The 23,955-nt window shown below is 38.9% G+C and overlaps 1 long non-coding RNA gene across 3 annotated transcripts in view; it reads right to left on the reverse strand.

Moving 5' to 3' along the window:
- The window catches only part of LOC109143813, a 78,351-nt gene that overhangs the window by 12,769 nt on the left and 41,627 nt on the right, over positions 1-23,955 (reverse strand). For all 3 annotated transcript variants that reach the window (XR_005604293.1, XR_005604292.1, XR_005604291.1), the window contains 2 exons: positions 23,393-23,492; positions 14,843-14,952 (listed from right to left, as the gene is read on the reverse strand). This is a non-coding gene — a long non-coding RNA (uncharacterized LOC109143813). The remainder of the gene's footprint in view (positions 1-14,842; positions 14,953-23,392; positions 23,493-23,955) is intronic.

Consider the following 23,955-nt stretch of genomic DNA (forward strand, 5'->3'; position numbering starts at 1 on the left):
TTCTGGTCCCGAAATATTTTCTGGCAAAATGCGGTATTTTTTCCAGTAAGTTCTACCTAAGCCTCAGGTCTAGAGAGAAAACTGACACCAGTCAATGGTGCAGAGCAAAACAAAGAACACGTCAAAAGGTTGCAATAAATTTGTTTGCATTCAGTCGCTTCAAAGTCATGCATCTATCATGTAGCAATCTTCTAGGAAGAGCTCATACATGTACTGTGGAATTGAGAAGAACTGTATTTTCACATAGCTGTAATGAACAGCTTAGAAAAGTTAATTATATGCCTTAAATGCCTTTGAATCTTTCTTTATGTCTGATTTTTTTTCTCAGCACAGTTTGAGACTAGTACAGAAAATCTTCTGTCATTCCAGAATTCAGTTCCAAACCATGTGTCAGCAGGAAGACTCTAGTTTTCAAGTTTTCAGGAATATGTCCACCCTGGCTCTTGCTACACAGGTGACAAAATTGCTTAAAACCTCATCCATTATTGTTCTGAATCAGAGTATGTCAAATGAGCTGTGATGTAACAACTGCTAAAGCAACTATTCATTTTGGTCCAAAACCTGAAATAAACTGTTGACACATCATATTTCACATGCCAGAGAAGACAGTTTTGTCATAATGTAGTAATACTAATATATTCTACAGAAACTGTAGTAATATTAATATATTCTATGGAAACTGAGCATACTCAAATATACATATAGCACAGAATACTTTAGGCTGAGAATAATTTTGAGAATATGGTATATAAAGTACGTTAGCCTCTGCTTAAATGTTATTAAGTACTACACATAATTAAGCCCAATTAATCTAATTAAACTTCCAACTGACAAGAGTTTCCAGTTGGATGAAGTTTTGCAGAGCTCTTTTGTACATGACAGCAAACATTAACCTTTCCTTTGAGCAGCTGACCCTTAAAAAGATGTCCCACTAAGAGATCATATCATATACAATATAGTCTAACCACAATCCTGACTGCTGAAAGGTCAATAATTTCCATCATCTTTCAATGTTAGGAATACATTAGGGAGATTTTTCCTCTGTGTTTCTCAAGAAAAGCCATGTTTGATGAGCTTCCTCTTCTTTGTTTCTATTTTCTCAATCTTGAATTATTGATTGCTTATACAGTAAAGCTGAAGGAGGTCCAAGAAGATATTCTGCACTTCAGACAGGATTTAACTTCTTCCATACAGGGTGTTATTCTCAAACAGAGACAAATTCTAGGTTATTCAGTGGGAATATTGTTCAGTTATAAAGCACAGAATGCGTCAATGTGCAAATACACATCCATATAATATATACACACATCTATATATGCATGTATGTATGTATATAGTCTATATTCTAAATAAATGTATATAAGCCCTGTGAAAGTCCATTCGAAAGATCTAAAGATGTTTAGAAATTAAAACCACCAGTTATTTTGTTTGCCGCCAGCCACTCAAAATTCTCCCATTAACAGAAATTTTCATTAATTTTTATGTTTAAACTCTCAAATTTCTTTTTAGGTTAAATATTGCTTGTGTTTCTCATTGGAAAAGGCACATCAATGGGACCAGGAGAGCTATGAAGCACTGTTCCCAAGGCACAACATTAACAGATTGCCTAACTGCATGAAAGTGTAGACTTTGTCTAAGCAGAGCTTTCAGGAATTTAAATATCTCAAACAGAAGACATATCCAGGTGCAGAAATATGATATGCATGTCATGCTGGGCACTGAGCTGGGTGCCAGAAGCATGGGAGTGTCTTGCTGACTCTATTTCTGTTGGTTTGGGTTTTTTATCTGAGGCTGGTCATCTCCTGTACCTTGATTTCATAAATAATTTTTAATCTTTCTTGTTTGTTTAGGATGTCTTTCTTTCAGCGTAAAGATTATATTTAATTTCTTATTTGAACAGTATGCAGCACTTCTATCCCAGTGAATACCTGAGAGCATTCTGATAACTATAAAATTCTTACACAATTGTTTCTCCTGCCTCTCATTTTAACCTTTGGCATTCCATCATATTTGGTGTTGGCAGAATAAAACACGAGTGTTCTTGCATTTCCTTAATAAAAAGCCCAAGAGAACTGCCTTAGAAATATGCAATAGCTACGAGGTGATGATCTGCTTGGCAATGAGGTGCGTGGAACATGTTCAAAAGCCCTCAAACAGGAACCAAGTGCTAATTAAAAGAAAAAGAGGACAGCAATGAATGCTGCAATGATTTTACCCATAGACTTGAGAAAACACAGATGGAGGTTCATCGAATCTGTGTTTCTCAGGGCTACTACAAGCAGAAGAAGACAGTACGTATTTAGCCTTCTTCTAAGGTGGTTGTTTAATAATAACAGACATTGTGTTTCCTTACTCTGCTCCCAAGGCTCTTTTAACAGTTATTTAATATGGATACATATTAGGGAGGAGTGTCTGGCATCTCTGGTTCTCTTCCCTTTCTAACCAAATGTCTGAACCTGAAGCTAGAGTCAGATTTCTTCTTGGCTATACTCATTCTGGCCCATGAAGGAAGAGTTTTTGGAGGAACTTCAAGAGAAAGGGTGGAGAACAAGTTAACCAGAATACCTCATGGCCTGAGCAGTTCATTAACGTGAAAGATGGGTTCAAGAATTCCTTGTTTGAAGAAAGCACAGAACTACTAATTGCTGGATGAATTAGTGGAGTATTATGCAAAAGGATGGATACTGAAGCATCTGAGTGCTTGTATGTTATCACATATAACTTCAGAGAAGATAAAGGTGGAATTTTTATGGCATTCTGCCTAAACTTGAACTACCGGAGAGTACTGTGCTGGATATACTACAGGGCTGAAGCTCCTGCCAAAAGAACAGCTCTTTCAACCATGCAGGGAGCTTCCAGGCAAAACACAAAGATAATATATATATCAGACTAGGTTAATTTAGTCCATGTAAAAAAGAATATTAATCACAGAAGAAACCAAAATAATGATGGCCTATGATTGGTTATGGTTATTTCAGAGGACTTAATAACCTGAGACTTTTTGTTGTTATTCCATTTTTGAAGTAAGGGAACAACACTTCAGAATGTGAAGGGCTTTGGATAAATAAAATGTTTAAAGAACATGACTTTCTGATTATTTTCTTTACATCTCACCTTCAATTATTTCAGAAATATTTTACCTCTACAAGATCTACCAAGTGTATCACTGTACAACTGACACAGTTCTACTCCTTCTGCAGCCAAATAAAACAAAGAAAAGTATTTGTACAAATGCAGTCAATTTCCCTAGAATTTTTTCCAATCTTTTGTCATGATCAGTACAGGCTTAAAGCCGTCTCATGATCAGATAGATAAAATACCAAGGACCCAGTTCTGCTTCCTTTACGTAGAGCAGTGGTTTGGTCTGGAGGAGCTTACCAGAGTGTCATGGAACTATCATTATATTAAAGTAGAGTACATGTTCAAATTATTCAGACCTCTTAGATGTGAAGTTGAGAGGTGTTACAGATACTTTTGCATTTTCAGCATCTAATTTAGCTATGTTCCTGTGGTCTTAACATCCTGAAAGCATAACAGAAATAAAAGACTGCTGGCAGGCTCTACTGGAAATATAAGGGTGTCCAAAGGCTTACTATTTATTTACACGCCTAAATATAAATAATCCCCTCATGTACCACTTTTACCAATAGGCTAAAACACATAGTTTTACATAAAGGTCATACTTGTCCTCATGTTTTGGAAACATAATCTGTCTTTTAAGGTTTGCAATTCTTGTTCCAACTGTGGATTTATAAATCCCTCCACTTTCAAAGAATTAAAGAATTCTTAAGGCTTAAGATTGTTTTCATTTGGATGGAGCAAGTATTAAAAGAAAGTCCACTACAGTGTCAATATATACATGTAGACATGCACATATTTCTCATGAATATTTGAGAAGGTATAACTTGGTATCTGAAAGGCCAAGGTAATAGAAAAAAGTTGCCAACATAAACCTTCTTTTTTCTGAACACAGCTCAGAGGTGTCTCACCTTGACATGCACCACTGGAAAGAGTTTTAAATTAATAGTAATAGCTATGTTGAAATTCAGTATCAGAAATGCATTAAAATTTGAAATTATATACATTTACATGATTATAACAGCTGTTATATATAACATGATTAAAACAGCTGTTTGTTTCAGCTTAAGTCTCTTCCTTTTTCGTATTCCTCTTCCAGTCAAAAACCAGAATGATGAAAGAAGTCCAAGTTTGTCTGATTGATTTCTAAGCAGAAGCTGATGTACTGTGGGCAATATTTGGGTAAGCAGGCAAGCTTCTGGACATTTAATCAATATAGGGATCTGATCCCAGCCTATGGTAGAAACTTTTTTGCCTTTTTTTAGGCTTTGAGGGTCATAAGAAAAAAATATTTGGGGCTTTTTTTGGAGTGCAGTGAAGTATAAAGGGGTGTCCCTGTTTCCCTCCCTCTGTAACCTACCACATCTCCTTGGTGCTACAGAAGGGAAGCTGAGACATTTCCACAAGGACTTTCTCCTCTGGGTGAGGGATGCAACAAAGCTTGACATGCAACATGGTCTGCAGACGGCTATGCAAATCCTTGCTTATACTTGTCAAAAATCTTACTGAACAATTTCAAAAAGGTAAAAAGTACCACTTAATTTGAAGGGCTATTCCCACAAAAATATTGTATTTTCTAGATAGACTTCAGCCTGGAAAGAAACTACTATCTAGAGAAAAGATTCAGCTCAGGGCAAAAATCTTTGGATTACCAAAGTTATTTTACTAAATTGATTGCTATAATCTAGAAAAATCTGCTCTAAAGCTAAGCATTTATAAACTTCAGATGATCCTGATATTTGAGGAGTCTAGCCCAATGCTTTACTTTCTGTTTTTTATGACCCAAGTACAGAACTGAACTTTTCCAAATTAATTCTGTGTGAAAGCAGAATTAAGCCCAGATATTGTTTGTTCCCTGTTCTTCCAGAGTCTTCCCAAATAAATTTGTTAAATTGTTTACAGTTTACTCCCATGTCTGAGGCCCTCACTGGATCAAATGTCTGTTTCACTTTGGCCTGTCTGGTTTAGATTGCAGACTCGCTGGGCTGTGGACTGCCTTTTCTGATAAACCTCTACACAGCATAGAGTACAATAGAATATGATTACTTGTCTGGAGATCTTAATATAAAAAGATCTAATATAATGCAAACATTAGGAGACATAATACCATGTCATATCATATCAATGACAGGAGATAAACAGAGTCAGCCTACAGCACTCTGTGTGGAGAGCCTTCAGAGGCCCTGCACTGAAGAGGGAATATAGAAATGGAAAGTAGTTTTAGGTTTTCCAGAGCTACAGGTTAATTCACTCTCCTTAAAAAGCCAGTAACCAGGATGAATAGGATGAAGGCCATAAAACATGAATGCCCTTTTTAATTGGAAAACAGGTAGTAAACGAGCTGCCCCTTTAGGATCAAAGACACTATTAAAAATGAAAGATATTATTACTGTTATCGTAAGGTTTTAATAGTAGCATTTATCAATAGCCCTTCTCACCAGGGAAATTGCTATAAATACCCAGCAGACTTACAAGCAGCTATATTGTTCATAACATCACATGGCTGGCCAAGCATTACCTTCTCATACTCGTTTTCTATTTCATTTTCTGCCCTTGAACCTTGGCTCTAGAAAATACATTTTTAAACAAGGAGTAGTGTATCCTCTGATATATGACTGAGGTAACAGCAGAGCTGCTGATCTTAGGCAAAATTTACCTCTGCAAAAATTTGAGATGCCACTTACTCATTCCTCTCACTGTTTAGTTTCGAGGGCTAAATAAATCTGAAAATTTGTCTCCTGAATATCTGAGATATAATAACATGCTGTATCTCTTTCTCTCACCCCATCAGGAGGCTATATTTGGTAGAATTATGCCAGATGCCTCTGGGTTCATGTTAGTTATTCAGCAAAATTGAAAGAGACAAATTAAGAGAAAACTGTTAGACAGTATAATCCCAGGGCTAGCCTTAAGATCAAAATAAATCAGTATGATAAAAATAAATTGCTTTTTTTAATCTTTCAAATTTCCTTTATAGGAAAGACAGATTTAGTATCATCAAGGTGTTAATATGCAAATGTGTGAGGAAGAAATACTTTCCAAATGACTGTTCACTCTTTCCTTGGGTGAAAATCCTGTACTTCTACCCCTTTCCCTTCTGCTAGTGTGGGGATTGTGGCAGAACTTCCCTGTGCTCTTGGGACCTCTCCAATACTGAAGTGTTTCAGATTGGCAGCTGTTTTGCAAGGACATTGTCTCGTGTTCTCACCTAGCTGGGGAAAATCTTCTCCACTTTTTCTTTTAGGATGCAGAGGTTAGGAGACAGAATCATGAAATGAGGGCATATTTCTTCTGATCTGAACCCACTCCTTTGTCTTTCCAACTCTTGTCTTTCTGTCCCTCTTAATCATAGAACTAGAGGATAATTGAGCTGCAAGGGACCTCAGGAGATCTCTAGTCCAAGCTTCTACTCAAAGTAGGCTCAGCTTTAAGATCAGTTCAGGCTATTTGGTGCTTTACTCAGACAGGCATTCAAAACCTCCAAGGACAGAGATTGCATCTTTTCCATACTGTATTTAGTTTTTAGATGAAGGCTCGCAATGCCAAGTGAAGGACTTCTTTCCCTTTCCTTGATCTAACTCTCTGTTTTCCTCGTGATTCAGCCCAGAAAGTTATTTGTCTCCTTTGCTGCCAGAGCACACTACCAGCTCATGTCCACCCAGTCCCTCAATTCCCCTCCTGCAGAGATGCTCCTCAGCAGGTCAGTCAACGGCCTGTACTGCTGCAGGAGTTCATCTGTTTCCAGATGCAGGACTTGGAATTTGTACTTTCCAAGTTTCAGAAGGTTCCTGTTGGCCCATTCCTCCATTTGCCTAGGTCTCTCTGCCCTAGATTTCACTGACTGGTCCATTCAGTCTGGCGTCATTTGCAAACTCAGTGACCATGCACTCCATCTCCTCTGGCAAGGCCTTGGTGAAGATGCTAAACAGGTCAGGTCTGGCAGGCCCGATGTACTCATCATCAGCTTACAGGCAGCTTGGTCCACTTCCTTCAAAACCTGAATAATTAACCCTTTTTTTACCCATCTTACGAACATTTTCCTTGTTCAGCCTTTTATTATGAACGTAGAAGCAAAGATTACTAGTTTCCATTTGAGTTTTTTCTCCTTTTTGCACTGTAGCTCCTTCATGAGTTTTCTGCTTGGACAAGCTGGTGTCCTGCTACATCTCCTTGTTCTTCTGTGTATGGGGATGGACCATTCCTGTACTTGAAGGATACTGTCATTAAGGATCTGCAAACTCATTCTGAGTTTCTTTCCTCTCTCATGGTTTCCCATCTACCATTTTCCAGAATAACCTTCAATCTGCTCTCCTCCTTCAGGATCTTGAGCTCCTATTTCATGGTGCCTATAACCGAGGGTATCACTGATTATTACAAACCAACTAGTCCTGTCTTGTCAAGTGAATAGCAGATACAGCTATATGTCATCCCTCTTTGGTATAGTACCTGACCATACCTGACCATGTACGTTGCTGCCCTTCCAGCAGATATCAGAGAAAAGAAAGTTCTCCAAAAGAACTAGGGTCACGGTACAAAGACTTCCTGAGTTGTTTAAACAAGGCTTCATCTACTCCCTCATCCTAAGGAGACAGTCTGTAACACAATTCTCTTTGTTCTGAATATCGTGTATCCCTCCCTAACAACCTTTCAGCCATGTGAGCTGTCCCACCACAATAACCCCAGTGATGATGCAGTTTGGTGACCACAAGCAGAGCTCTAGTTCCTCCTGCCTTTCTTTGGTTGTGGGTATTTGTGTACACATCCTCGAGGTGGGCCTTCTTTTCCCCTTTTCCTCACTCCTGAGGTCTGCCTTGTACACATCACCCTGATATCACCCTATTGCATCACCTTATCTGTAAAACTGAGTATGGTAGATAAGGAAAGCTAAGAAAAATAGATTAGATACAGATACAGATAGGTAGATATGGATGTTAGACCTTAGAATGGTGAATTAACACATTCTGAAGACAAATGTCAAAGGCTAGTGCAGCTGACAATCCTCTGAGTGTGCAGATACTCTGACATGCTGAGGGCAGAAAATGGAAAAGTGCAATGCAAAACACGCAAGAGGAGGCTGATACCTTCCTGTATTATTCCCCAATTAGCAGATGGTTTCTGAATAATCCTAATATCTACACCACCTAAGATAAAATCTTGTTAGATAGTTTAATGTGACACAGAGTAATCTTTAAATCATAAATGTAAACCAGACCTCTTCATGATATTTTAGATTTCTACTGCAGATGTTTTTTCATTATTTCCTCCTTCTTACCATGCAAACCCCAGAAAGGCCGTTGACACCATTTTCTTTCTTAATTAAATAGCTACGAAATCCAGTGTCATTAGTTATGACAATTTTTCCATGTTTTAAAGTATTACTAAGACCAGTATTGTTAACAATGCATTGATGCATTGTAATAATTGCAGCTTTCTAAAAATAATCTACTAAAAAAGATTTCTAAAATGTCATTGTCACGCCATAACTGTACCTAGTTTGTCTATATCCTCAGCTTTACATTTAACTGTGCATTTAAAATGTATGCATTTACTTCTTTGTCGGGAGCCTGTAGTTAATTTTGGCTGGCTGATGGTAGGTTGGTGTGCAAGAGTTGGCACAGTGAGCACAGTTTGCTCCATTAACAGTTTTACCTTAAGGTATTTCATAGGCTGTGCTTATCTTATCTGGCAAGAAGAGAACACAGCTCCTGGCAGTTAGATCAAAAATGTCATTAACAAAAGTTAGTGGTCAGCTAAATTTAGTTATTTTGCACTTGGGACTGAGGTTTGGGATTGAATGACAGAAAATGGGGTATTAATGGTTGATCTTTTGAGACCAATACCCTCCTTCAGGTTTTATGAAGTACAAATACTGAGCAGTCATTAAAATTAATAATAATTTAGTGGCAGCTCTTTTTAGTTTGATAGTATAGCCTGTCTTTTCTGCAATAAAATCACAATGTGATCAAATATGAAAACTTTGCAGACAGTGATAGACGTTGTAATCTTCTACTTGCAGCTCTGGGGTTGCTAAGTTTCCTTGCTTTATATTTTACAATGCTCTTCAAGTCCAAACAAACTGAAAGCATTCTGTCTTTTTTTCCATCTGTCCTTATTGTTCTCACAATGAAGTCACTAACCATGAAATTAAGTCTGCAAGTAAAGTTCCTGAGCAGAGGGTGTTAGCAATATGAATAATGTATTGCTCATAACTTAAATTGAGTCAAGCGCACTGTCTATAGATATGACTGAAGAAAAAGAAGTAAGAGTATGAAATTCTCACAGTGGCCAAGTTCACTATTAATGGAATTACAACTGTCATCAGACACAGTAGATTCATAATTGTATTTCTGAGTTATTCCCATTCCAGAATAATGACTGTAAACTGAACATTAAGCATTATTGAAGCATTTATCCTCTTCATGAGAATGAATAGTGTTATTATTCATTATTATAGCAGACTGGTATGAATGCCAAATGCTTTTAAAGTTTCCTACATAATTTGTAACCAAAACTCCACTAAAGTGATAATTTTCTCTGTTCAGCCTCATCATCTCAGCGACTGAAGAAAGAGCAAAATACTTCCTCAGCCTACCCATGAAATAGGTGCCAGTGGCAAGGGGTCATAGAATTCCAGAATCACAGAATGGTTTGGCTTGGAAGGGACCTTGCAGATCATCTCATTCAAACCCCTCCTCCATGGGCAGGGACACCTTCACAAGGGCGGGTTGCACAAGGCCTCATTCAAACTGGCCTTGAACATTTCCAGGAATAGGGCATTCACAGCTTCTCTGTGCAACCTATTTCAGTGCCCCACCACCGTCACAGTAAAGAATTTCTTCCTAGTGTCAATATACTCTCTTTCAGTTTGAAGCCATTACCTTTTGTCCTATCACTACATGTCCTGGTGAAAAGCCCCTCTCCCTTTATGCAGCTGGACCCCTTTAGGTACTGGAAGGTCCTCTAAGGTCTCCCTGGAGCCTTCTCTTCTCCAGGCTGAATAACCCCAACTCTCTCAACCTGTTTTCATAGGAGAGGTTCTCCAGTCCTCTGAGCATCTTCTTGGCCCTCTTCTGGACTCAGTCCAACAGGTCAGGAAACTGTTTAGACAATGCTCAGGTGAAGCAAGATAATTAACACACAAATTAAAAATATGTCCTCGCATATATATGAATATTAAGGTTCTTTACTGTCATTCAAAACACAACAGAGTTTACTGAGGATCAAAAATCTTTCACAAAATTAAAAAGACAGTGATTACTGAAACTTTTCAGTGCCTATTCCAACCACAGGATAACAGGATTTTTGGAACAAAAAATGCGTCATCTCATATATCATAAAACTGTCAGCACAGTCAGGTACCACTCCTGACCACTGTGCATGATTAAAGTATAAATAGATAAGGATAAGAATGATAACAGCAATTGTTAGAAGATAATTCTGAAATTCTTTCCACTTCTGCTTTGTAAACTAGGACCTCTGGACACGCAATGCAGAAGTGGGAAAAAACAAAAAATATTGGTATCTTGCCATCATTATCTTCTCTATTTATCACAAGCAAATTATACAGAAACAATTCCTGTATCCAGACCACACATGTTATGTTCTGATCGTGCTATGATTCATTATTTTTTTCTAAATAAGGAGTATTGCTTTGGATATTCAGTTGCTGGAAACAATTAGAAAATGTCCATATCCAATACTCGTGCTGAGTAGTTGAGTTTCTTTTTTTACTAGTAGAGTGCTATCTGTCATATCTCTGACAATGTTATCTTAAATGACCTCTACCCTGTTTGGAAATGCCAGCAGAAGATGAATAGAGCTGGAGACTGGTTTAAAACTCAGACCTGTGTTATTATGTGAAGCTGACACTCGTGCTGTCCCCCTAGTGCTTTTTTATCTCCTCGTGTCTTTTCTACTAGAAAGGTCTCTTAGCATTAATACGTAGTACCATTAATACCATTTCCATTCTCCATTTGCTACACATCTTTGATATTATGGTGTTGTTCACAAGGTCTTTATTGTAGGCACCATCCTGAGAATACTGCCACATCCAAGTGGCAATAGTAACCCAGAAGGCTGCAAACACACACTCAAACTGAAGGCCAAAGGCTTAAGTCAGAAAATGGCATATTGCTGTTTGTCTACCAGTAACCCCAGTAACATTTTTCCTTGAAGACTTTTTAATTTTCATTTACTTTAACAGTAAGTTTTACACCAGAAGGTAGAATACACCACTGCAAGACTGATGCAAAAGACTGGATTCTCTAATGAAACACTAAAAAAGATAAGGAAATGAAAAATATTGAGAAAGATAAAAGAGCCTTCTTCCTCAAAAAGTGTCTGTCTGTATTTCCAATTACAGTGCTTCACCCTGTTCTAACCCTTTTTGCAACACAAAATTCAACACTTTTCATGCAGCCTCTGCCTGACCCTAAGATGGATGCTTTTTAACACTGATGTAGTAACTTTTCCATATGCAGCTTGAAAAGCTTTTAACAGACATTGCAATTACAAAGCTATGTAAAGGTGAGCTGGGATTACGAGTAATAATACAGTAAGAACTTAAGTCATCTTTTTTTGTTATAGACTTTTCATGGAAAAAGGAGCTCGATAGGCTGCCTTATACAAAAACAAATAGGAAACAACGATGAGATTGACTGATGTTCCTTATCTGAAGATTGAGTTTCAAGTGCTAAATAGATTGAAGCTTAGAGAAAAGGCTTGAGAATAACCAGAATTTAAATTTTTTTTCTATCTTCCAATTTGATCCCAAATTTCTTTTAGATTATTTGAAATAAGAAAATCAAAACCTAATACCATGGTAGTTTCTTGGATAACAAAATAATCCAAATATAATAGGGTAAAGAAAAGCAAGGCATCTGGGGAAATGTAGCTTATCTTAGCAAATACTTTAGAAATTTCTGTCTCCTGGTGGAACATGATGCATAAAAATGAGGAGTCCCGAGTACTAAGATGGTTCCTTTCTTAAAAAAATAGAAAGTAGTAAAGAAGTTAATATGTTCTTGACTGAGAGATAAGAAACTTTTATGCTGTGGTTATAGTATTAAACATTCTAATGAGTAGGAGATAAAATAAATAGATTATAATAACCTATTAAAATATAGATTTTCGTATTTTTATATTGTCTTGCATTATATGTTGGTGTATATTGACTGATGAGACATCAGTTGATCTGTGATGTTTAATGTATAAATTCATACCATTTAAGCACAGGAAAGTATATGTCCTTCAAAATACCCCGTCTGTAAGTGTGCATGACCATGCAGATGTAAAGTCAGTAGCCAGTCTCTGCAGAACACAATATTACAGGGACACCTAACAGATACGTAGCATTCCCAGACCATATTATGAACCTTGTGGAAAACAACCTAGAAAAACTGCTTCTTCCATTTTTGCCATTAGCAGCTTTATGAATCTTTGACTATGCAAAGCTGGTCCCTTAATGATCTAGTTTAAGTAATACTTAGGAAAAAAACAGAAAAAAAAAGAAAAGATAAACAGAGTATACATACGGCTCTTCCTCATCTCCCTAGCCTTAGACAGGAACTTGTGTGGATGATTTGGAATAGGTGCAGTGAGTTGAAAGGAAGACATAAAATAAAAGTGCCCGTCCAGTGAACAGAAAAGTGGGCCCTTCACTTCTTTGTGCGTGTAGAAATCAAATTGCCAGAAAGTATCCAGCCTGAAAAAATCCATCCTTCAGAAGACTGACTACTTAAATGGGGCTTAGCTTTCTTAATATTTCTCATTGCCCACCAGTGATTCAGTAAGTGCCTTTCTACTATTAAAAATCAGTCCAAGATTTTAATGAGACAGAAAAGTTGGTTCAGTGAATTCCAGCTGTGTTTTTTCTAGAGTCAGGGCAGCATTTCTGAGTATGACAGAAAGCATAGTTTCTCTGCAGGTGAGCTGCCTTTCTTTTTTTTTTTTTCAACTAATTGCTCGGTCTCTTCCTTTCCTCTCCCCTATGACTGAAGACAGCATGTCTATTAATGTCTGGCAAAGTAGTGGAGAAAAAGTTGCTGGCAAAGGCCAATGCAAAGAGAACCACAAATCTCCAGCGCTCTCGGTATGCACACTCAGCAGTAGTGTGGTGTCACGACTCCCATCAACCATTCCTTCCCATCACACTCCCTCCATCTTCCTTTTCTTATTCCCTGTGTTGTTCTCAGGCCAGCAGCTATGTGTAAACAGGATGTGGGAGCTGTAACGAAATGTATTGAAGTTCTGTACACCTCCCTCCTCACCTCTGGCTGCAACATGCATCCTGCCTGGAACATCTGCTTCAGATAAACACAGAGAGAGTTCAGGCTGTGCAGTGAAGGACACAGCCTGGGGTTCTTCGGCCTACTCTTGTCATCCTCGTTCTTTAACATTTAAAAAACACAGAAAAAGCATTTTACTTCTAACTGGAGGGCAGGCTTCCTAAAAAGTTACTGCTGAATAATTGTAAATAGCCTTCTGCCCTATATTTAATAATCAAAAGATATTCTAAGCCCATTAAGAATAATACAACCTATTATTTGTTTGCATATTAATTCTAGAAATGTTAACTGAACAGTGCACATTCATATGCTGTTGATACCTTTGATGTAACTGGAGATGGATTTTCATGGTTGGCAGTGCAGTTTTTAAAAAATTGCCTCTGGTAATATGGCTAAAATAGATCATAGGGCTTTATAGATCATAGGGCATCACAGTCACTCAGAAAGGATTTCATTACAGCTTGAAAACTGAAAGCCAGAACAATGTAAGTAGTGGCAACTTTTCAGTAAATTCCACTGCAGGCAGACTGGGAGATCCTGGGAATTCTGCAGTCAAAAAGGGCAACTTTGGAGTCTCTAATGACCAGGTAACCCTGAGTAATATACAGCCAGTGCAGCTCTCTGTGTCAGTTTAGACATGTGTGTTTATGTCATCATCACAGGCATCTCAGTGGACAGCCTGATTTTTAATATTAAATCTTCTGATACAGGAAAAACTGAATGTCAAAATCATTCAATATAAAAAGAAAAACAGATATCATATCCTGACTTATCCCAAGGGTAACAGAGAGGCCATAAATACCTGCATGGACACACCCACAGAGCCCATGGACATGTACATCCAGCAGGCTGCCTCCAGACTCAGAGACAGAGGTCGAAGGGCTGTTGCTGGCACCGAGGAGGCCATGAGGCTGCACCTTTACTTACACCTAAGTGCAGAAAGGGAACGCCTTTCCCCTCCTACTTGCCACCAGATCCCCTCCTGTTCTGGCCTGACCTCTAACCCTTCTTGTTGCCCCATCCATGGAGCATAAGAAACCAATTCTGCCTGCAATGCTGAGGAGGTTTTGAGGCAGTATTGCCCCTGCACACACGTACATGTGCACTCACACACGCTCACAAGAGAGTTAAGCAGGAACAGGGCTGCGTGCATAAGGAAGACAGAAGCCCACAAGTAGAAATAAGGTAGAGAATAACATTAACAAATCTACATTTCTACTTTGACAGACTTAAGGAGGATAGACATTTTCAGAGATAGTAGAGGGTGACTAGAGACTAACAGACTTTTGAACCAAACCCCTATTTAACTTTGCACACATTTCTTGGCATTTATTTTCTGAAGCTCTTGTACAAGTATTTCGATCAATACAGCTGATCAAGCACAGCCATCTGCAATGTTACTGTCTAAATCTGGATTAACCGCATATTCTGCCTTTACAGTAAACTGACAGAAATAGCACTTCTGGGGTACCACTCACCTCTTGTTAGAGTTGATCTCTAATATGTCCAGTGAACCTTCTATTATATAAATTTAGCCACATGGTGCCTGTTTTCTCCGAGGTCAAAAGCCAGACCCACGTAACCTTGCCTACAGAGGAAAACATTTCAAATATATGAGATGGCTCTTACACTTCATGACACTAATTTAAGCAAAATTTTGAGGAAAACATTCTCAAATGAATGAAATAAAATTGAAATACTTTAAATTAAACTAAAAGTATCTCTTTTTTATATACTGTGGACTCGCAAGCAATCTTGCAGATGCTTTTGGAATTTTTTTATTTTCTATCATTTTATATATATATATATAAAGGATTGGGGGCAGGGGAGGCAGGTTTGGATCTCTGTGGTGTTTGGGGATTTTTTTTCTCCTTTTATAGAAAAGAGATCCACAAAATAAAGCATCTAGTTTTAATTAGATGTTAGATTCAAAATTCAAATTCAAATTCAAAATTCAAATTCATTCAAATGGGGGTTTTTTGCAATATATCGTACTCACAAAGGTCTCACTTCTTTTACCACTGAGAAAAACAAATTATCAGTGGAAGCAAGACATTTCAATTAATAATTCCATTGTAAGCTGGGATCTGACTTGTACTTTGATTAACCCGAACTTATTGAGAAAGTATAGATGAGAAGACAAAACTATGATAGCATAATCTCTTCTGCAAAAGTATTTTGTATGGAGAACTGCTAACTCTATACAGTATGGGAATATTTAATCCCTGCAGAGAAGTGCAGAAACTCAGAACTATCTCCACTTCTTTACACCTTTCAAACTGAACCAGTACCTAACAACCAAGATGAAATCAGGACTCATATCACAAGGTGCTATAGAAAGGCATAAACAAATAAAAAAACAAAGGGAAAATGGAGCTGCAGCAATGGGGAGTTGCTCAATGTCACTCAACAGGTTCATAGCAGGACTGAAAGCTGTGCACTTGCAGTCCCCCTGTCTGGAAACTATCCTCAATTCCCTACTATCACATGAGCCTTTTGAATCAGGGCTGCATGCTCATCATCCCCAAGGTAATAAAGTTACAAGATTTCTTCTAAAAACAAGAAGCACCTCATCTTTGCAGAGGGAGCAGCAAGGCTCTTGAGGGTGTGACATTTCAATGCAAATAAGCTGTAGCTCTGAGGACATAAAAGCCAGACTCCTCACAGTAAGCAACAACAGGCCAGTACACTGTGTAGTGGGAGTCAGGAGTATCATTTCCTGCGTACATATGAAAAAACTAATACAGATATGATTCCTTTTAATGTGATCAGTCCTGGGTCTAGGCTGTAACAGGTCCTGTTTGGCAGCTCTTGCTTAGGCTCAGTACAAGGAGGAACTTTATTACAGGGCCTAGGGTGCTCTAGAATTTCTTACTCATCTGATTTTTAAGGGTAATTTCAGCCTTTTCTAGCTGTCTCAAATCCATTTTGGAAAATGCTTATTTAAAAGGAGTTGGAATAAAATAGGCCCAGAAATAAAATCTACAGACATTACAAAACAGTACGTTCTCATATTATCCCCCATCATTTTTACTCTCAAGCCACAGGAATCACAAATGCTGGCTTTGCTTGCCAGTTTCACTGTAACCACCTAGCAGCACTAACTCAGAGTCCACTTGCTGTTAAGCTCACATTCAGCTCTCCAAAATGTATGTAAAGCTTCATAAATATGATTTGTCCTACTGCCAGTACAGAATCCTTGTTAGTCTTATAAACTACGTACATCTTCCAGGCAGAAGGTAAAGGCAACCTGTAGTGGCCACCACTGCCTGAACAAATAGGAAAAGGACAATGTTGTTTTCTTTACATTTCTGACATGACACATCAGAAAGAAATGCCAGATCAGGGTCAAGTTACACTAAGCTGCACTGTGCTTTTTGGTCTTGTGATTCGACGTAAGCTCTTACAGAGCAATGAAAGAATTGTAATGTAAAGAAAGGCTTTTGAAAGATCTGCTAGAAGGAATTAATTGTTGAGCATAGGAAGAAATTAAGTGGCTGGTGTTCCTCAAGAACTAAGTGCTGGCTCCAAGCAGTGCTCCAGGGTTGTGCCCTGCTTGAATGAACAGACCAACCCACATATCCCATGTCAGCATCAGAGGCCACCCAATGCCACTGGAGAGTGCCAAGTGGCTGGAGGGGACTCTATTGCCCAGCTGTTTGGGGGCAGCTGCAGTAAAGAGACCATGCAGCCCATGCTGTCCTCTGGCCCCATGACTGTGGGGACTCCATTTTGCTCCCCCTTTCAGTGACTCAACACTGTCCTATTCCATGCTTTTTTTGGGCAGTAGACAATATCTAGTCACTCAGGTTGGGTTAGCTAAGGCATTAATCAGACACAGACAAACAGGAGAGAGGCAGCAAAACTGCAATGCTACTGGCACAGCATGATAATAAGGAATGAAATGGAGGCCCTGCATCTTTTCCCACCCTTATATACTTTTCCCTTCTTTACCTTCAAAGCCAAATATCTCAAGCCCTGTAGATTCTAAAAACTCTTACAGCTGGAGTGGCTCAGGAGGATTACGAGACATGGAAATGTAAAGGGATCAGAGAAAAGGCAGGCGAAAGGCAGAAGACAACAGAACTAGGCAGGAAATAAAGAATAGTGGAGGTAAGGAGAAAAATCACAGAAAGTGAAGGGACAGAACTTATCCATAGTAAAGGCTTAAAAAATAGACATTTTACATTCATTTCCTACAAACTAGAGGGTGAAGTGAGAACCAAATGTAGATGACACCTGTAATTTCAAGCAAACATCACTGTTATTGTGCAGTCCTGGGTTTAGAAGGGTTACTCTTGAGATTCAAATCAAATCTTTCATCCTGTGTAATATGTGTTTTCCTTTATTTTTTAAAGAACTCTAGAAACTTCACCACTTATGGGAAGCACTTCTTAAAGCAGGGCTTCACATGCAAAGGATGGTAGCTCTGTCCTACAAGAGTACTGTGTACACAGTTCTGGAGATGATGATGTTTATAGCAGCATTTCTGGGTCTTTAGGTGTGGAGGTAGAAGCTGAGAGAGAGAAGGAGAAAAATTCTTCTTTTTGGAGAAGAACCAGAAAATTAGCCTAGACAGAAACAGATGCAAATGATAATGGCAAGATCTATTAGTACAGAGCCAGACAAGAATAGCACTTATTAAACCTATTCCTTGTAATACTCAGCATGTACTAAAGTACACTTATTCTTCTCGGCTTTCAGGAAGGAAGCAATCCCAGCACTCCTCATGCATGCTGGGACAGTGATGGTGATTATGGCTGGAAGCATATGGAAGAGAAAGTTTCCTTCTTCTATTTGCACCCTCCATAATCCCTACAGTGGCAAATCCATATTTGGAAGCCTGTCGAGTAAGCTTTTTTTAGAGCTGTTTTATCTTTAGCAAACACTGCTCTCTTTTACAGAATAAAAAAAAAAAAAATACCATAGTTTCTTCTTGTACTTTTAGATTTAGTTGTTTTGCTCTTTTTATTTTAAAACAGACGTGTTTATTTGCAACTGCGCATTCAAGAGGCCATTAGAAATACACCATGTGAGAGCACACTGCAGCTCCACCATACTGCAACTCTACAGTACAGCAGATTAACTAACACCAAGCACTTCTGTTCTCCTAAGTTCCCGTAGATCCTTTCATTTTTCTACTAAGTCATATCTTATGAGCTTGTTGATATGAAATGCTGTTTTGCCATCACGCTCCCATATTCATATTCTTTTGAATAACTACAAGTTTTCATTAAAATTATTAAGAAAATGAGAGTACAGGTTGAACCTAGCCAGCAAAAAAGCTATGTGTTATTGCACACAGTGGGTCTTACTGTTCAAACTTCTTCCCTAACTAGTTAAGATGTCTGAGATATTTGCTGAGTGTCTTTTCTCTTTTTTAAGTTAGCTGAATACATTGTAATAAAGCTTTGATGCACATTCACAAGATGTGATTCACAGGGTTTGGGATGTCATTAGGTGGTAGGCACTAGTAAAATCACTTCTTTTGTTGTTTTTTTTTTTTGCAGTATTACTTGTAGAATTTTTGCTGGTTCAGTCTATTTCTCAGAACCAAATATTGACATAACAATTGCAGGTTATAACCTGCAACAGGTTATATTCCACTGCACTTGGGGAATAGCCCACAAATCATAGACCGAATGAAATATGGAACAGAAAGAGAGATTTGCCTCTTTTGAGTAATACAGCTCTTACGAGATCTGATTTATCCATAAACCCAACCTTCACATCTTCTGTGGACTGCTTTCTGGGTTTTTTCAGGCTAATTCACAGCAACTGTCTGAAAAGCTCCTTTTCTTATTATGAAAAGTTTACGCTTTCCCTCTCAAATTCTCTGCGGGAAACTGCTGAAGGAAGCATCACACACACTAGCAGGGAGGCTGGAGGGCTGCCATCTCTGCTCCCCTTAGCAGGCAAAGTCCCCGTTCTGCCTGCTGCCTTGGATGGAGAGTTCTGCTGAGCCAGCAGAGTCCTGGGTGCACGGAGAAGGGTGAGCTCCCTGGTGGTGGTGCTTGGGGTCGCTGGGCTGGTCAGCCACGTGCAGGATCCAACAGGTGCCCTGGATAGGTGGTGGGGAGCACGGTGGCCAGCTGGGCTTCCCAGCAGCTCTGTGCTGTGCCCCTTCCCTGCCTCAGCCGTGTTTCTCAAACACCCCACTACCCACACCTCGGGCAGAAAAGAGTCCTAGTGCTGCCTTGCCCTGAGTCAGAGCTGAGGCCATGGACAGCTCGCCCTCGTGTCCCTGTATGCCTGGCCTGCGCTTGGGGAAGACGGGCAAACACAGTGCGCCGGCGCTCCGGTATGTCCCCCATTCTGACAAACGGGTTCATTCCTGCCCACACAGCCAGATCAAACAGTGTTCAGGAAACAATCTGGGATCCATATTAGCACTGGGTACCACGGCCACCAGAGCAGCGTAGTGTGGTGGGGGAGCTCTTCTTCTAGCACATTCCAATTGACAACAGCTGGTACGGCTCCGCTCCAAGCAGCTGCCTCCACCGCGGCCCCGCTGCATTGCCTTGCTCTGTGGAAAGCTTTGTTTTGGCTAGGGACAAGTTTGTTGAGCTTTCTTGTGCTCAAGTCTCATACAGAGACTTTCCCTTTGCCCATGGCATGTGACCCTGCCAACTCACAGGCTCACATCCCCAACATGAAAAACAACAACTTTAAAAAAAAAAAAAAAGAGAAAAAAACTAAAAAAGTAAGGTTAATTAACCTCGTGTCTGTTCTCAGCAAAGCAAGGCTGCCACGGATAAGTAATAAAAATAGCCTCTCAATGGTCCTTGTGTCTGCCACAGTCTCACTCTGTGATCTTTCAGTCAAAACCATGAAAGCGGGAGGGGGAGGAGAGGCTGATTCGCTACTGTCCTTTTCTGGTGCATGTGTTCCCAAGCCTGCCTGGCTCTGTCCTTCAAATCATCTCCATCAGTAAATCATTTAGCTCAACCTGTCACTCTCGGCCATTGTGAGGAGACAAAAGCTACCCATTTAACCCCAACCATAGCTGATTCACGCGGTGGGGAAGGCAGGCTCACAAAGGGAGGCTAGCAGGGAAGGTGGCAGTTGGGTTCGATTTCGTAGACTGGTGCTGGTTTTCCCTCTATTTTTTTTCTTTTTATTTTTTTTTCCTCCCTTACCCTCTGTTATTTCAAATTAGCAGCACCTCTCATACTGGGATTGTTGTTTGAAGACCACATGTTTGTCAACAGAGCTGTTCTGCTTGAGTAATTTGACATCAGCCTGGCTTCAAAGGTTTGAAAGGGCAAGAAACACACATATCAGCATACATCTCTTACCCCTTTCACCTGGACAGTGTCTTGGACCATTTTTGTTTCTTAAGGAAAAAAAAAAAGTAGTAACAAAACATCCAGTTAGTCACAGGGAACCAGAGCTATTTCAGTAAACCTGCTATTTGGGGAAATGCACTGCAATTATCAGGTTCATTTCACCTGAACTATTGCTCTAAACTGTCAGCTAAAACTTTGAATCATAACCTCTGCCCAAAATATGCACCTCAAATGGGTATCTCTTGAGTTGCAACAGGTTGTTCTCTCTGCCAAGCAACCACTCTGCCCAGATATTTTAAAATTAAAAATTAGTCATTTGACATAGAAATCAACTGTTAACACTTCTTTCCCATAATGGCCCTGGGCAAAGTTTAATCTTCATATAACACCTCTCACCCATGAGCAATAAAAACCCTGAAAAACTAAACAGGCCATCAAAGAGCAACAAATTAACATTGTTGATCGTAAAATAAAATGCATAGAGAAACCAAGCAACACTGTGGATAGATCCAAGATTTGTTCCTTTTCCTCACCAAATTCCAGAATATCCCTGGTGAACATGAATCTGCCATGAAGCAAACTGTAATTTATATATAAAACATACCTGCAAATATCCACACTTTTTATTTCTAATGATACTGTTGTTAATCTAGTAATTCAGTAACTACCAAGCAAGTGGAGTGTTATGTTTTAAGGACCAAGCACTGAAGCTGACAAAGACTCACAAACACAAAATATGCCATGTCTGTGCTCCTCCAGGGATATTTCTAATTTTTGTTATGCATGTGAGATCCAAGAAATGACTATGTACTATACTTTTTTGTAATCTTTTAAATGTGTCTTTTAACAACAAGCAGTTCAGGATGTGGTTATTGCTCAGTGTGTTAGACATGTTTATTCTCCTGTTGGGCATTTAAAATGCCTTAACTCCTCTTTTCACTATGAATTGTGTGTCAAAATGTTGGTTTGGATATCAAATTCTCTCATAACCCTGTCATTAGGAAGAGTCTTTGTCTGCCTGAGTCACTCTTTTGATTCCTTTGTTTTGTTTCTTGTGTTCCCCTGACAGGTCTATCCTACACCTTTCTATAGCTAGCAGGGCAAAGCAGAGTTGGGAAAACATGTTTTGCATTACTGAGTTTGCAGTCTCACTGTAAGCTTTCTCACAGATTCCTCTTCAATGGAGGGTGGGGGAGAAAACATGCTTTTCCCTGAGACTACAGAGTATGTGAATTGTCTTCTCTTTCAACCTATGGGGCAGTCTTCCCAGATTTCAACACAAATGGAAGAAATATCTGATTTCCCATTCCATCTGGATTCAGTTTCTTTCTTCCTCTTTGTATAGTTTCTTAGAGACATTATGGAGCTCACTGGAGGGGCTGCTTACATACAGCTATGGCAGCGCTGGGCATACTGCCAGAATTTCACTCCAGGAGGCTGCAACAGGAATCTTTAATTAACTTGAACCAAAACACTGAATGGCAAAGAACAAAGGAGTGGGGCTAGAGAAGGAGAGGAGGAAGGGACAGAGCAGAAAATAATGTTTCCCATACTAAAATCTCCATTTTTGTTCATGGTATGACATGATCATCGTGTTGCCTTAAATGTATTTACAGGAGCATAGGTAATAATTCCCAACTCCTGTCTTTTTCAGTGAATTTTGCCTTTCTTTCTGCTCATGGAATTAAGATCTCTGATTGACCTTTGTTCAACTGACAGAATTCTCTTGACCCTTATATGAACATATAGTTTGATTACATATATCCTTTAAAATGTACAACATTCTAAATGTGAGATGACTGAATCTCTCACGTCTTGAGCATTGCGAAACTGCTCCGTAATATTGCGAGAGTGCACAGGAGTTCCAGACGCTGAACAAGATCCCACTCTGCACGGCATGGTACCAGTGTGGTATGTCCCTGCTCTCAAAAGTTTACATTCTAAGCATAAGCAAGAATTAGATACAGACAGATGAATAACATAACTACTTACTGAAACAGCATTGTTCATTGTTGTGAAATGTTTTCAAAACAGAATGGATAATGTTTCACACTCATTTTGCAGAAACATAGAAGACGCAAAGCAGCAGAAAATCAGGCCTGAAATACCTTTCTCACTTGAGCTCAAGGAAATGAGATGAGTGGTTTCTTTGCTGTCCATTTTCTGGTTAAATATGTGTGCAGAATAATTACTCTAAATGCAAAACTAATGGTGATTTCATGCATATTCATTCAAGTGAGTTTGTGATGTACTGTTCTAGCTAATGAGGCACAGTTGCTCAAATATTTGTAAAAACAAACATAGAAAGGACTTGTACATGCTCAACATGAACTTATTTATGCATTCAAAGGAATATTTGAGTGTGAATTGATTTGCCAGTTGGTGGCTTGGCATGTATTATATTTGCATCTTCTGGCTTAATGACATCCTAAAAGAATCCAGTTTGTGGTATCTCTGATGTGAACCAGTACATGGCAGCTGGCAACAAGCAAGGGAGTCCTTAAAAGCATAGTACTGACCCACACAGAAATGTTAACGTCAACATACCCAAATTCCAAGGAATTCGTTCATGCTCAGAAGAATATATATATTTTCCTATCCCAAATTTTCCAAAACAAATTAAACCCCCAAAAAGCAATCGTTAATTTCCTGTTTTAAACTGATGTTTGGTACTGCTGCCTAAACATTTATGGGAAAGAATTCACATTTCACTGGTCTGTAAAGTGATCATGTACTTACTAGATACAGTTTGAAAACTTGACATAGAGATAACTTCCAGAATCTCCTCAAAACAGAAGTTTCCACAAACGCCCTTGAGGTTGTGTCATGTTAGGGGCACCTGCAAAAGAATGTAAAAATCTTTAAAGTGAATATAATATCTTTGATAAGATCCTGCTTGATTTTACAGAGATTGGGGGTGTGGGATAAAAGAATCATTGAATATGCCTTAGAGTAAGCCTCTGAAATTTTTTTGAAGCTACCTTCTTTAGAAGCCATAGTACACAGAGAGCAGACTTAGGGAGCTGTTTTTATTATATTTAAACTTTTTTCTTATTTTCTTCATCTATCAATTTATTTATTAATACCTGTATCTATATTTATATCTATAACCTTTTTATTACTTAGATTCCCCCAACTTAAAAAGAGCATTGCTGAGCTGTACAAGGGCTGCATTTAGACTGAGGATCCAGTTTATACAACAAAATTTCTATCTGCCAAAATAGAAATTCTGCTCTGAGGTAGCATAGCTTAACTACAGAATAATTAACTCCAAAACATTCAATTAAATTTAATGGCATAAG

Source organism: Corvus cornix, chromosome 3, assembly GCF_000738735.6.
Source record: "Corvus cornix cornix isolate S_Up_H32 chromosome 3, ASM73873v5, whole genome shotgun sequence".
In the NCBI taxonomy this organism is placed as follows: Eukaryota; Metazoa; Chordata; class Aves; order Passeriformes; family Corvidae; genus Corvus; species Corvus cornix.